This window comes from Amblyomma americanum, chromosome 9 (assembly GCF_052857255.1).
Source record: "Amblyomma americanum isolate KBUSLIRL-KWMA chromosome 9, ASM5285725v1, whole genome shotgun sequence".
NCBI classification, from domain to species: domain Eukaryota; kingdom Metazoa; phylum Arthropoda; class Arachnida; order Ixodida; family Ixodidae; genus Amblyomma; species Amblyomma americanum.
This window is the reverse complement of record NC_135505.1, coordinates 123,235,053-123,246,486: the sequence shown is the minus strand read 5'-3', so window position 1 is coordinate 123,246,486 and position 11,434 is coordinate 123,235,053.

Below are 11,434 nucleotides of genomic sequence, written 5' to 3'. Positions count from 1 at the left end.
CTACGGTTGCAACGATAGCAACAACCACCTCGCGAACGGTTAGCAACAAGGAGCAACGAGCCGCCACGAATTAGGCTGAACTTTAAGCGCGAATGTCTTCTTTGCTTTTCCTTTAGTTCTATTACGTGTCGGCGCTTTCTGTGATTCCTCATTTTCCCACGAATCCGGTTCTAAGAAGAGCCGGGAACGCAATTTACAGTCCTGCTTTCCCGTACACGATTACTTTTTTCAAGGGTGCAAGTGTGCCGTGGCTAGACTGTAGCTTTCTCTCGCGCCGGTTTAGTGTGAGCCTGCTTTCTGCAACAGCGGCGCCCAGACGGCCTCTTTACAAACCATTCCGCCTTTTCATGCAGGTCAGGACTTTTAAACGTTGCGAAATGCTTCTTTGAATACACGTGACCAGCATTTAAGGAACTCGAACGAACTTTGAAAATCTCATCTACATGCCGTTTCAAAAGCAGCCTTAAAGGTTTAAGCGAATTAGCGTTCCTTTTTTAAAGCACCTTATGCAACCCGTTCTAAGCACTGCGATTCGAATTCCAGTTTTGAAACATTTCAGATCAGCTAGAGTGAATGCGGTCAATGACTTCATTGAAGCACAAGGTCTTTCATGGCGACAAGCGGTCGATTTCTCGTTCAGTGCCTCTTACATTGCGTTCACAAGGCAAATTCCGTGAAGATTTGTTCAAGAACCGTAACCAAGTTTCTTAAGCTGTTTATTTTTTAAAGTGAGTCTTCCCAGGCGTGCCGTTCCCAAGCAGCACTGGTTATCTGCCCAATACTGGAAATGTAATGGCAATGGCTGGTCCTACCAAGGATGAATGTGAAGCCATCCATTTCCAATACTGTGCGTCTTGGGTTAGAGTTAACGCTAAATGCTGATCATAAATAAAGTGCCCTGTAAGCTACGTAATTTAGGAGCAATTTTTTTAAAAAGTAGTTATCCAGAGAAAAGTGCAGACATTGTGCTTAGGTAGAGTTGGTGCCGACAAGCATGCTAAATTGGAAAAGGGCCTTGCTGTATCAGCCATCACGTGTTATTCTCGCTAGTCGTTCAATTAGAGGTTAAGAAAACAAACAAAAGCTCGCACCTTAAACCACATAAGATATACATTGTATCCAAAATACATTCTCACCGGAGGTCTAACATGTACAGTATCTATAGTTATGTTGGTCATATTTGGCAACAAAGTTCTGCAAAGTTTAACACATATGCGAATCACTTCAGTAATTACTGTAGTGAATATTCGTCATGCCCATGCCAACATTGTCCTGAACATCCTGCACAAGTTCCCACGCGAGCTTATCTTGCTCTAGAAATTTGTCACGCATTAGGACGTAGAAAACTCGGGGGGTGGGGGGAGATTCAAGCAACCTTGATATGCGCTGTTAAATATGCGACAAATCAAACGCAAATACACATCGTGCTAAGGGAATAGCTGCGGGTTGTCGGCAAGCTATTACCAAACAAAAATCCTCGTCTCAGTGCGAATGTGCGAGAAATATACTCGTCATTTGTCCTTCATATGCTAGGTTGCACGTGAGTTCAACTCCAGTATACAACAGAACATTGTGACCCAAAACACAAAGTGTGCTTGTGCAGTTGGTAGCACTCATTGATTGGAAGCAGTTATGCCTGATATTGGTGAACTTGGACGTCTTGACGCTAAGACGTGTTGTATGTGTACCATTTCTTCGTCTCTTGGCTTGGACGTGCTTGTTGCGATTCGAAATTTCTAGCAAGACAAGTTTATCAGTTTTTCATGATATAAGCTAAACATCATTTCATATGCAGCTGGAGGTAACAATACGTACTTGAGTTAATTACAGATCACAGTAGATGATATTAGGAGAATAATTTCAATTCATACACTTCGGGCAAATTCAAAGGGAATCTAAAGTAAATAAACCGTTATATTCAGTCACAGAAGTCTGTGGACCGTTCGACGGGATCTACAGCACAGCGTAAAAAAGAGCGCATGTTCGAGTAACTCTCACATTGTGCAGCAAAGTATCAACTTCCCATCTAGCTATCTAAGAAGAATGCTGCAGACGAGATAACGTGACGACTATAATAATCACAGCACAAAAGAAAGCGTTAGAAACAACTGCTGAGTCATGAACAAGGGCTCAATACTTTAATTTCAAAATTTTCACCAGAGTTATGAAAATAAAATCACGTTTACCATAAGGGTACGACGGTTGACCTGCGCTTGCTGGACCATGAATTAACAGAACCTTCACAGCACGCGTAAATGTACGTTGATTGTGCTTTTTTATGTTATGGGTGGGTTATGCTATATTGTTTCTGAAATGCGCGGCAAGAGGTCAGCGGACCTGATCGGGCGGCGCATTCGCGGGCAGAGGCTCGAGCGCGAGCTCCCCGTGAACTCTTCTGACTCTAGGTCGAATAAAAATCGCTCGTCCTTCGTGACACCGAAGTCGCCAGCAAGGGTGATTGGCGTAATTCAATTAAAACCCTCGATGAACGGTTTGACGAAAAAGCGTTCCGCAGCGTCTGGAGGCGTCTAACCGCAACGCATACTACGCGATGAAGAAGAAAGAGGCATGAGTCGCGAGGCTCGGGTCACGTGACCGTGGGTGAGTGAGCGCCTCGCGCGATGGCAGTGAAGGTAGCGAGAGCGTGGACGCCCGGTGTTGACGCTGCTGGACGGCGGACAACGCATAAGCGGCAGAACTTCGATATAACAGCTAGCGCTGCACAACTGTTTATATAAAGAAGCATGAGTGGATTTGGAAGACACATTCACAAGAACAAGCTGACGAAGGCTATGGGAAGTAACGTTTAATTAAGCGTGAACTTATTCCAAAAATGAGAAAGCAAAATGTTTCGTGCAAGCGAGATTCACACTCTTGGCAATAGTCGGGATTAAAAGGAGGTTAGCTGCCAGCCATACTCTTTTTCAGCACTACTTGCAGAGAACTTTTCAGAGAACACAGAAGGCTAACATCGTTAGAAACTGCTCGAATGCCTTAGAACCGGTCACGCGTCATTGAAACCTTGCAATCGAAGCCGGCCACATTCCTAAGGTCCTTCGCCTGGCGTGATGATAATGATAAGACCACGATAGAATTCTCTAAAAGCGTGCGTCACTGCACAATTAGATAATACCAAAACAAAGTGTAAGGTATCAATGCATTTACGCGGAATTGCACAGTACGTTTACCCTCGCTAGTCGGCAACCAGTCCGTGTTTTCTCACTAGGCGGAGGATCGAGAGGGGTGCATGAGACCAGCTTTCACCAGCGACAAAGCTCAAGAGGCTGCATGCCCGAATCGGACATGCATGGGATCAGATCGAATCCGACATGACGCGCGTAACAGGATGACGCAAAGCGCAAGAAAGATGACGCATCGGTGCTGACGGCAGTTTCCCGTACCCTCAGAGAACAAGGCAAGGGGAAAAGGGGAAGAGGACGGCATTCGCAATCAGACTTTGCTGCTACAATGTGGGCTCTGGGACGAGACCAATGCGCATAAGAGATTACCTCGTGGAGTCAGCGCTTTTGTGTCACCGGGGCAATAGGCGACAGGCATTCCTAAAGTCCAGTGGAGGCGGCGATAATTCAAGTGCTCCAATTGTTACGGTGGCAGGCGTGCGCTAAATCCTTAGTGCAGTAGGAGCAGAGTTAGTATCAGGGTCTTTAGCGGAGCTCGGAAGCAGTCGTTAGTGCTTGCGCGAACGTGCTTAGAAGGAACGTGATAGGTAATTTTTTATTTCATTTTTGGAAAGACCTTTATAGTTTCATAACAGGATTGAAGTACGATGGGCGTCACACCCGATTGCAGATCGATCATTTCGAAAGCTTTTTGTGGTTGGGTGCGCGCTGAACGTGGGCTGGGCTCCTAGGGCTGAAAAGCGACCCCGGGGGGCCGAGTCTGGTGTTCTGGTCTAAGGTTTCATGCGCTGCACCATCGGCCCTACCGAAAGGGGAGTCTCTCGCAGTTCGACAGTTCGAGGTTTTTTTACCCCTCTTGAAGTTCATGCATCACTTCTTGTCAGTAGGTTGGCTATAAACTTCTTGTTAACAGCGTAACCTTCGCCCCCAGGTTATTTTTGACTTTGCTCAGGATTGCGGCGGCGAGAAAAAGAATGGTGGGGAACACACACACACACACGCACGCACGCACACGCACGCACGCACGCATGCACGCATGCACGCGCACGCACACACGCACACACGCACGCATATCATTCTTTGTCTCGGCGCCGGACGCTTAAACTATGTGAAACCAACTTGCCCATCAGCTCATTCTTTGACTGTGGGAAGTTCCGTGTACGACTGGTGCAGCTCGGGTGCAAAAGCTCTGCTACCTAGGACATCTGCAAGTCGCCCCAGCCACCGGTTGGCACGCCGTGAAAGGAAACCGACCAATTAAATAATACTCATGGCATGAGACCTTCAAAAATTGTTTTAGATATTAGCTGTGTTTATCTTGTTCGGTGTGCTTTCGAATGTATCCGATAGAAATAATCACTAATTTAAGTGAGCAGGGTTGGGGTAATCTACATGTACATTGAAGGACTGCAGACACCAAATTTTTGCTTGCTTTTTTTCTCCTTTCCAACGATGCGTTATACATTGGTAAACATGTCGCACCCCGTGGTGTTCACTTATGAACGCTAAATAATTTATAATTGAATCTCTTCTGGATTCTGTTTTGGGTTCATCTCCCGAACGTTAGCTGCAACGTGTAGCCGAACTTTGGGTCATGTGGGGAAGAACAAACGGCAACATTACCGCTGGTACGTCATTTATTGTAATTCCAGCTGTAGAGGCAGGCTGACTGAAGCGTTGTAGTAAGTTAAAACTACGTATCAACGTTTCTATTGCAGTGTTTCTGAGCCTCACGTGGCCAAAATTTCAACGACACGTCACAGTCAGCGTTCGGTTGATGATACCGAAACAGCACGAGAATAGAAATTCAATTATAAATTTTTAGCTGTCGTAAACGAATACAACGCGATGATCAATGTATTGTAATGTCTATCAAATCATTTGAATAAAGAAAACAAGCAATAAAATTGAGTGCCTATATTTTTTGAAATAAACAACTGAACATATCGCTAACACTGCCTTTACACCAACACTGCCACTACCGATATACATGCCCTTTAGCTAAATACCATGAAAATATATTAGTATATTTAGCACCTGTGCGGCCTCTTGCTATCATTTTCTGTCACGGCTGAGCACAATCAGCTGGAATCAACGCTCATTAAGGTTCATAATCAAAAAGCTTTTAGGAACCTCCTCGGGAGTTCAATGCGTGACGTGTCTAAAAGTTGAAGACATTTAAACATAAAAAACTCGGCTTGGCTAGACATCGATTGCAATCACTGCGAAGGTTACTTTCTGATAAAAGCTACCAAACTGCTGTGCTTCCAGGTGATTCTGGAATGAAGAACACATGCTACGGTTGTAACAGATGAGGGTCGCACAGTTGCGCAAACTGAGGTTGTTAAAAGAGATTTCCAGGATGTAATGTTATAGTTCATGGTCACCAAAACAACGGAGAAAAGACACGAAGGAAGGTGCAGTACAGACCGATGGACGTCGGCCTATTTCTTCTTCTCAGCTGTTTCTTGGACCAAAAACGCATTAGCGGTCATTGTACCAAAGAGGGATCACCTACCGTCCAACCAAACAACTGTCAGCGAGCGCTGTAGCTAATTAGTGTTGGCCGCAAATTTACTAAAGAAGTATCAGCAGCAGGTGCACAAAAGAGTAAAAAACAGTTGTAGGAAACAAGTGTCAGCAGCAGCTGCACCAAAACAGGGCCAGCAGCATTTGTGTCAAGTAATAGTCAAAAACTGTTGTTCCACAACCGGCATAAGAGAATGCAGTTGCCAGTCCTTTTGCAGTACACGACCGCAAATGGTACATTGTCCATTGCGCCCACATGTCTCCTACAGTCCAGACTCGTGTGCATAAGGTGATCAATAAAGTTCGCAGTTATTGCATAATTAACGAGGGGCACTCTTTTCATTCCTTATAAAGTCTCGTATGGAACACTCTCCTTTAAAAAAAGAAACGGATTGTATTAGACATTGAAAAACCCACATTACCTCCTACCTCCAGCGTATAGAAATTACCTGTCTCATCAGTCAAAACTGATAAATCGGTCTTTTTCGCGTCTCCACACACGGCTCATAAAATTTTAACTCGCTCGTTCATTACTTACTACAAATATTGAAGCCGTTTCTGTAACGAGAAATCTCAGGTCACATATCAATGCATTTTTTCCCAAGTCGCAGAAGTCATGAAATGTTTTTTTTTTCTGATGCTGTCTGAGTTCACTTACAGCTATAGCTCTGTTCTTTTTATTTGATACTGCCTGAGTTGATCAAAAGCAATCGTTTCTTGTGCCTTTATAGGTGTCAGCGGCAATTGTGCAATGTAGATTGCGAAACTTGCTCCTCATTCCTACCTCTACCCATGAACTTTAACCCCATGGGGGCAGTTTTTCCTTTTTTTCTTAAATTACAGTGTGTCAGTGTAGAAGCTTTTATGTGCTCAGCACGAGCTTGGTGCCGCAAGTATTGTGCCCCTTATTCGAAGCATAAAAATGCCCCAAAAGCGCCTACGTAACAGCTGCGTGGGAGTTTTGAGTCGACTGCCACAGCCTTGCGTGCGTATTTGCGCAAAATCAAAGGGAACTGTGGGGGCGAATATCGGAACTCACTTGCTCTAGAAGAATTCTGCCAGATGCAATTATCTCCAAATGCGACCGCACGCATGTTTTCAGTATAAACACCCACACTAGCCACAGAGGCTAAAAAGTTCATTATTGCATCTCAAGAAATCAGGAGCCCGACAGCGAGAATTATAATCCCACTTTTGTTCCCGTGTCCGTATAACTGACGTGCACAGGTGTTTTTCACGCACCACTCAGTGTTAATTCTAAGAAATCTATAAAGCGTATTTTTGTTCACACTTTGTTATAAGATTACCATATTTCAAGAAAAACAACCCCTAACAAAACAACAGCTAAATACTTCACTCAGCAAGCGCAAAAAGACAGGTATGAACACAACGGTTCAACACTACCGTGTGTCACAAGTTATCGGCTAGTTAAAAGAAATAGCTGATAAGGCAAGCTGGCTAATAACAAAGCTACAAAATAGGGCCGCACACGTTCTCCTAACTTAGTCAGCGTGCGAGGCAAAAAAAAAAAGCGCTTTGGCGGGTGAAGCTACAGCACTGTGGTGTACACAACGCAAAATTCGTTTGTCCAGATCTAGTTTAGCAGAAATCATTGCAGAAGAGATCAAAACAAGCGTTTTGTAGATGTGCGAAAGAATTCTTATTAGAAAGGAAAGGCATGCCACAGTGAAGGGATTTTAGTGACCTTTTCAGCACCTCGTTTATTTCATAACCTAAAAATTTAGAGCAAGCATCAAAACTTGCTATACCGCAACACAACACTAAGCTGCGGCAGTGACAATATGTTTATGAATTGCTAAGAAACATAGGCATTTAATGGGTGCAATGAACAACGAAAGAACGAAGAAAATAGAACAAATAAACAAGGTCTTATGCAGTTATAATCCAGCACAAAAGCATGAGGACTCCGAGAACTTAAAACAAGACAAAAGTTGGCAAGATGGCAACAATGACAGCAACAATACTTTTTCACATATAAAATTGAAATGCAGCAACTGACAACAGTGCATACAAAATTTGAAAAACACTTTCAAAAGCGTGCCCTCTGTCTTCTTTCCTTTTTACCTCAGCGTTCCCTTTCATTTTTTTTCAGCCTCAGAATTTGAGGACCACTACAGACAGCTTTTGTTTCGTAACCTCTGACTATGCTAAAACGCTTTTCAGAGGAAATGTTCTTTTGTTTTGATGAGACGAGGGGAAAATTTAATTTCTTACGTTTTCTTCGAATACGTTTCCAGAGGCCGCTGACAATCCTTTAGCCACGAATGCGCTATGCTCTGGTGGTTTTCACGCACCGTGCCAGAAATCTGCGGCCAAGCCATATTTTTCAAAGTGTCATTAACAGCCTAGGTACAGCCTGCCTCACTTCAAGCCATTCCGCCTCACTTTTCGCTGGCGTGCCTTCTATTAGCTAGTTTCCCTCACCCTGCCGGTCGGCAATGCTTCGTAAGCGAAATTTTTTTCCAATTCGCTTTCAGGGGTAAGAGCGCAATGCGTCAGTTGTTTACGCTGTAGCCCGTCCTCACCAGGTAATCTTTCTCGCTTTTTGCATCGCAGCTTCCGCCGGTCACTGCATGTGCTTGCTGATGTGCGACTGTCGCATAGAGACCACACCTCGTTGCTTCTCGTAATATGCGTGGAGCGCAATTATCATGCAGTGTTAGAGGGTGGATGCCAGTAAGTAATTACTCCCTTATTACTAATCTACTCCCCCTTTGGCGATTCCCCTAAACATTTGACTAACACTGTTCCTACTTCGAGTTATTGATCGAGTCTCTCTCGCCCTACCATAAGCCTGCCGTCCCGGTTAGCTCAGCTGGTAAAGCGGCTGCTTCAGAGAAGCTGTGGTCCAGGGCTCGAACCTCGGATCAGGACGGGTTTTTCTTTAACTACGAAGTTTCTGAGAAAGCAGTATGGCTTTCTTTTGTAGCCGTATTGGTGCGCTTGGCTGGATTCCAGCGAGTATTTACTCCTTTATTACAAATCTACTCCACATTGGGGACTCCTCTAAACATTTGGCCAGCAACCGTACCACGATAGATATAGATCGAGAAGGGGAGGAAATTTTTTTTTCTTTGCACGAGAACGGCAATGAACAAGAAAAATGCTAGAGCAACTAGGTGGACATCGAGGCATACCCCCCCCCCCCCCTTTCACCTCGAAGCCAGAACAAGAGGTGAATGAATTATGACGGGTGTTTCAGTGAAGAATGGGCTTTTTTTAGGCATGAAAACAGCTCCTGCAGCTTTATAACGCAAGTGTCGGCAGACATCAGAAAACAGCTCAACAATGTCTACTATTTAGCTGATTAATTGCTGATAATTAAACTTAACTATTTCAGTTAGGCGCCTGATTGTAACGAGAAACTTGTAGCTCGCCGTCAGCCGTAACAGTATGTAGTATTCCTAAACGGGTTTAGCCTCGGCTCTGTGGCTCAAAAAACTTCGGTTACCTCGCGCTAAAGGACGCGCGCATTCGAATAGACCGTGTGAAAAGCGATGCCCTCCAGAGCACGTCTCTCCATGGCGCAATTGCGATGTGACCTGTTCTGTCCCGCCTGCGCTGCGGTGAGCGCCCCCTATCGCTGCTCCAGTTGACTCCAGAGAAAGAACGTCATGTGACACATGTTCAACGAAGTCACGTTGCTTTCCGCGCGGGAATTTTGACAACACGCGTCTTTTGACGCGAGATGGCCATCACGTTTTAGGAATATTAAAAAATGACGTGACTATTATTAACGGCCGGCTACAAATATTTGATTGCATCAAGGCTCCAAACTATAATAAAATAAAAGTTGGTTATCAGAAATTACTTTATCTTCCTTATCCTTCTTGTTCCGTTATTGGCTTGCTTTCAGATGTTCGCCAACAGTGGTATTATTTTGTCGAAGAAGCCGTATTTATGCCTCAAAAAAGATTATTTTAAAAAGTAATGGCGGGCATCCTTGATACACCGGGTGTACTGGCAGTATTATCGCAAGCGCATTTTGGATGCCCGGTGGTGGACGGGGAGACAGATATTGTCGAAAGTGAGCGCGAACGACCTATGACAGCGTTTCCGGGCACGCATGTCTCTAATATATTGCAGGGATAATTATTAGTGCCAGATCTACGCACTGTGTTTGTCTATTTGAAATGTCCGAATCTAGTCCGGGGCCCTTTAAAAGCATTTGGGTCCGTATATGGTAAGTACAGAGGCTGAGCGGCAAAAAGTGTTATCTCAGTGACATTCTCTACAAAACGAATATTGGCCAGCTGCTACGCCAGACTTTGATTTATGACTTCAATATTTAGCTCACTTAACTCCAACTCTACATTCATACGCAATGCAGAGACAGGGGCTGTTAGAGAAGTAATATATGGTTATGAAGACAACTGACATAAAGACATACATACATATGAGGCCCCGCCAAAACAAGGCTGTGAGGCGGTGGCATGTCAAGCTTGGACCACTTGTATTTTTTACTTTAGGACTACTCGAAATGAATGAGGAGTTCCTTCTTGTCATTACGCCGCGAAATATTATTACCCTCAGGACACTTGTTGCCACTTTAATCATGAAACACTCCTACTTTCCTGCAATGGTAACTGGACACATCTACTTGCTGCTTCTAATGATTTGCATGTTGCATTGTAGGCACTGACGTTCTTATATGCTATAAGTGTTCTACTCCTAGTTATGAATACGGTCATTCACCCTAGGAACGTTGCTGGATACTATGGCGATAACAGTTTGTGTCCATGAAAAAGAAAATAAAATTTGCTTGCAACACAAAGATGCATGCAGTTTACTGACATCATTACTATGCCGCCGCCTTAATTTCCACTTCCAAGTCTGTATCCCGTCATATCTACTTGCCTTCATGCAAGCTCATTTGCATAGACAACTAATGCAAGACTTCTACCAGTGCGCTTGAAAATGAAGGAACGAAAACAAGCGCTGTAGTTTTGCACTGCCAAAATAATATCATTTAAAATAATAGGACACATACGTGGCTTTGTACATCTCTATTATATGTCTAGCATGAACTATTCACCAGAAAATGACGGTGTTGCACAACTATTGCCTGCCAGGAAGCGGTGTTTTCCTGCATGCGGATGTCACATTCAGTCGCATTGAAGTTGATCTCTAAAACTTGTTCAAAAGAAAGAAAAAACTTACAGTAATACGTTTTATGCAAACGACCTTTTGGTGAGCTATAATCAAAGAAATAATGAACGTCGGAGTGTAACGATCCGACCATCGAACGGTCCCTCTTGAAAGGTCGATAGAGCTGTCGCTAAGCCTTCGTTGTACTTCTGTCGCTGAAAGAACGTCATTAATTATGGCCCCATTTGCAAGGGCTACTACTTCCTTTGGACATTGGTCTTTGTCCACGAAGAATAAGGCACGAGTTGGTTGGAAGGGCAATTTCTTTTCTGAACCTTAACGCAGTTTGGGGATGTGTGAATGCAGTGAAAAAGCACGCCCCGAAACACACTGAGCAGTGAACGATATCGCCTCGCGAATGCCACTTTTTTAAAGTTGCACAACGCATTCTACAACACATACTGATGTCATGGAACACACACATTGTACGCTGTTCAACATAAAACCAGATCCCACGGTTTGCGTCGAGCCTGCACGCTTACATTGATAAATTTGGCGTTTTGAAACCACTTGTGCGCCTTTTCCATTTGGCTTTCCGCAAAGTGGTTCACGGAGTTAAGCGATGCAGCGCATTCAGGATATAGTGAGAAAAAAAG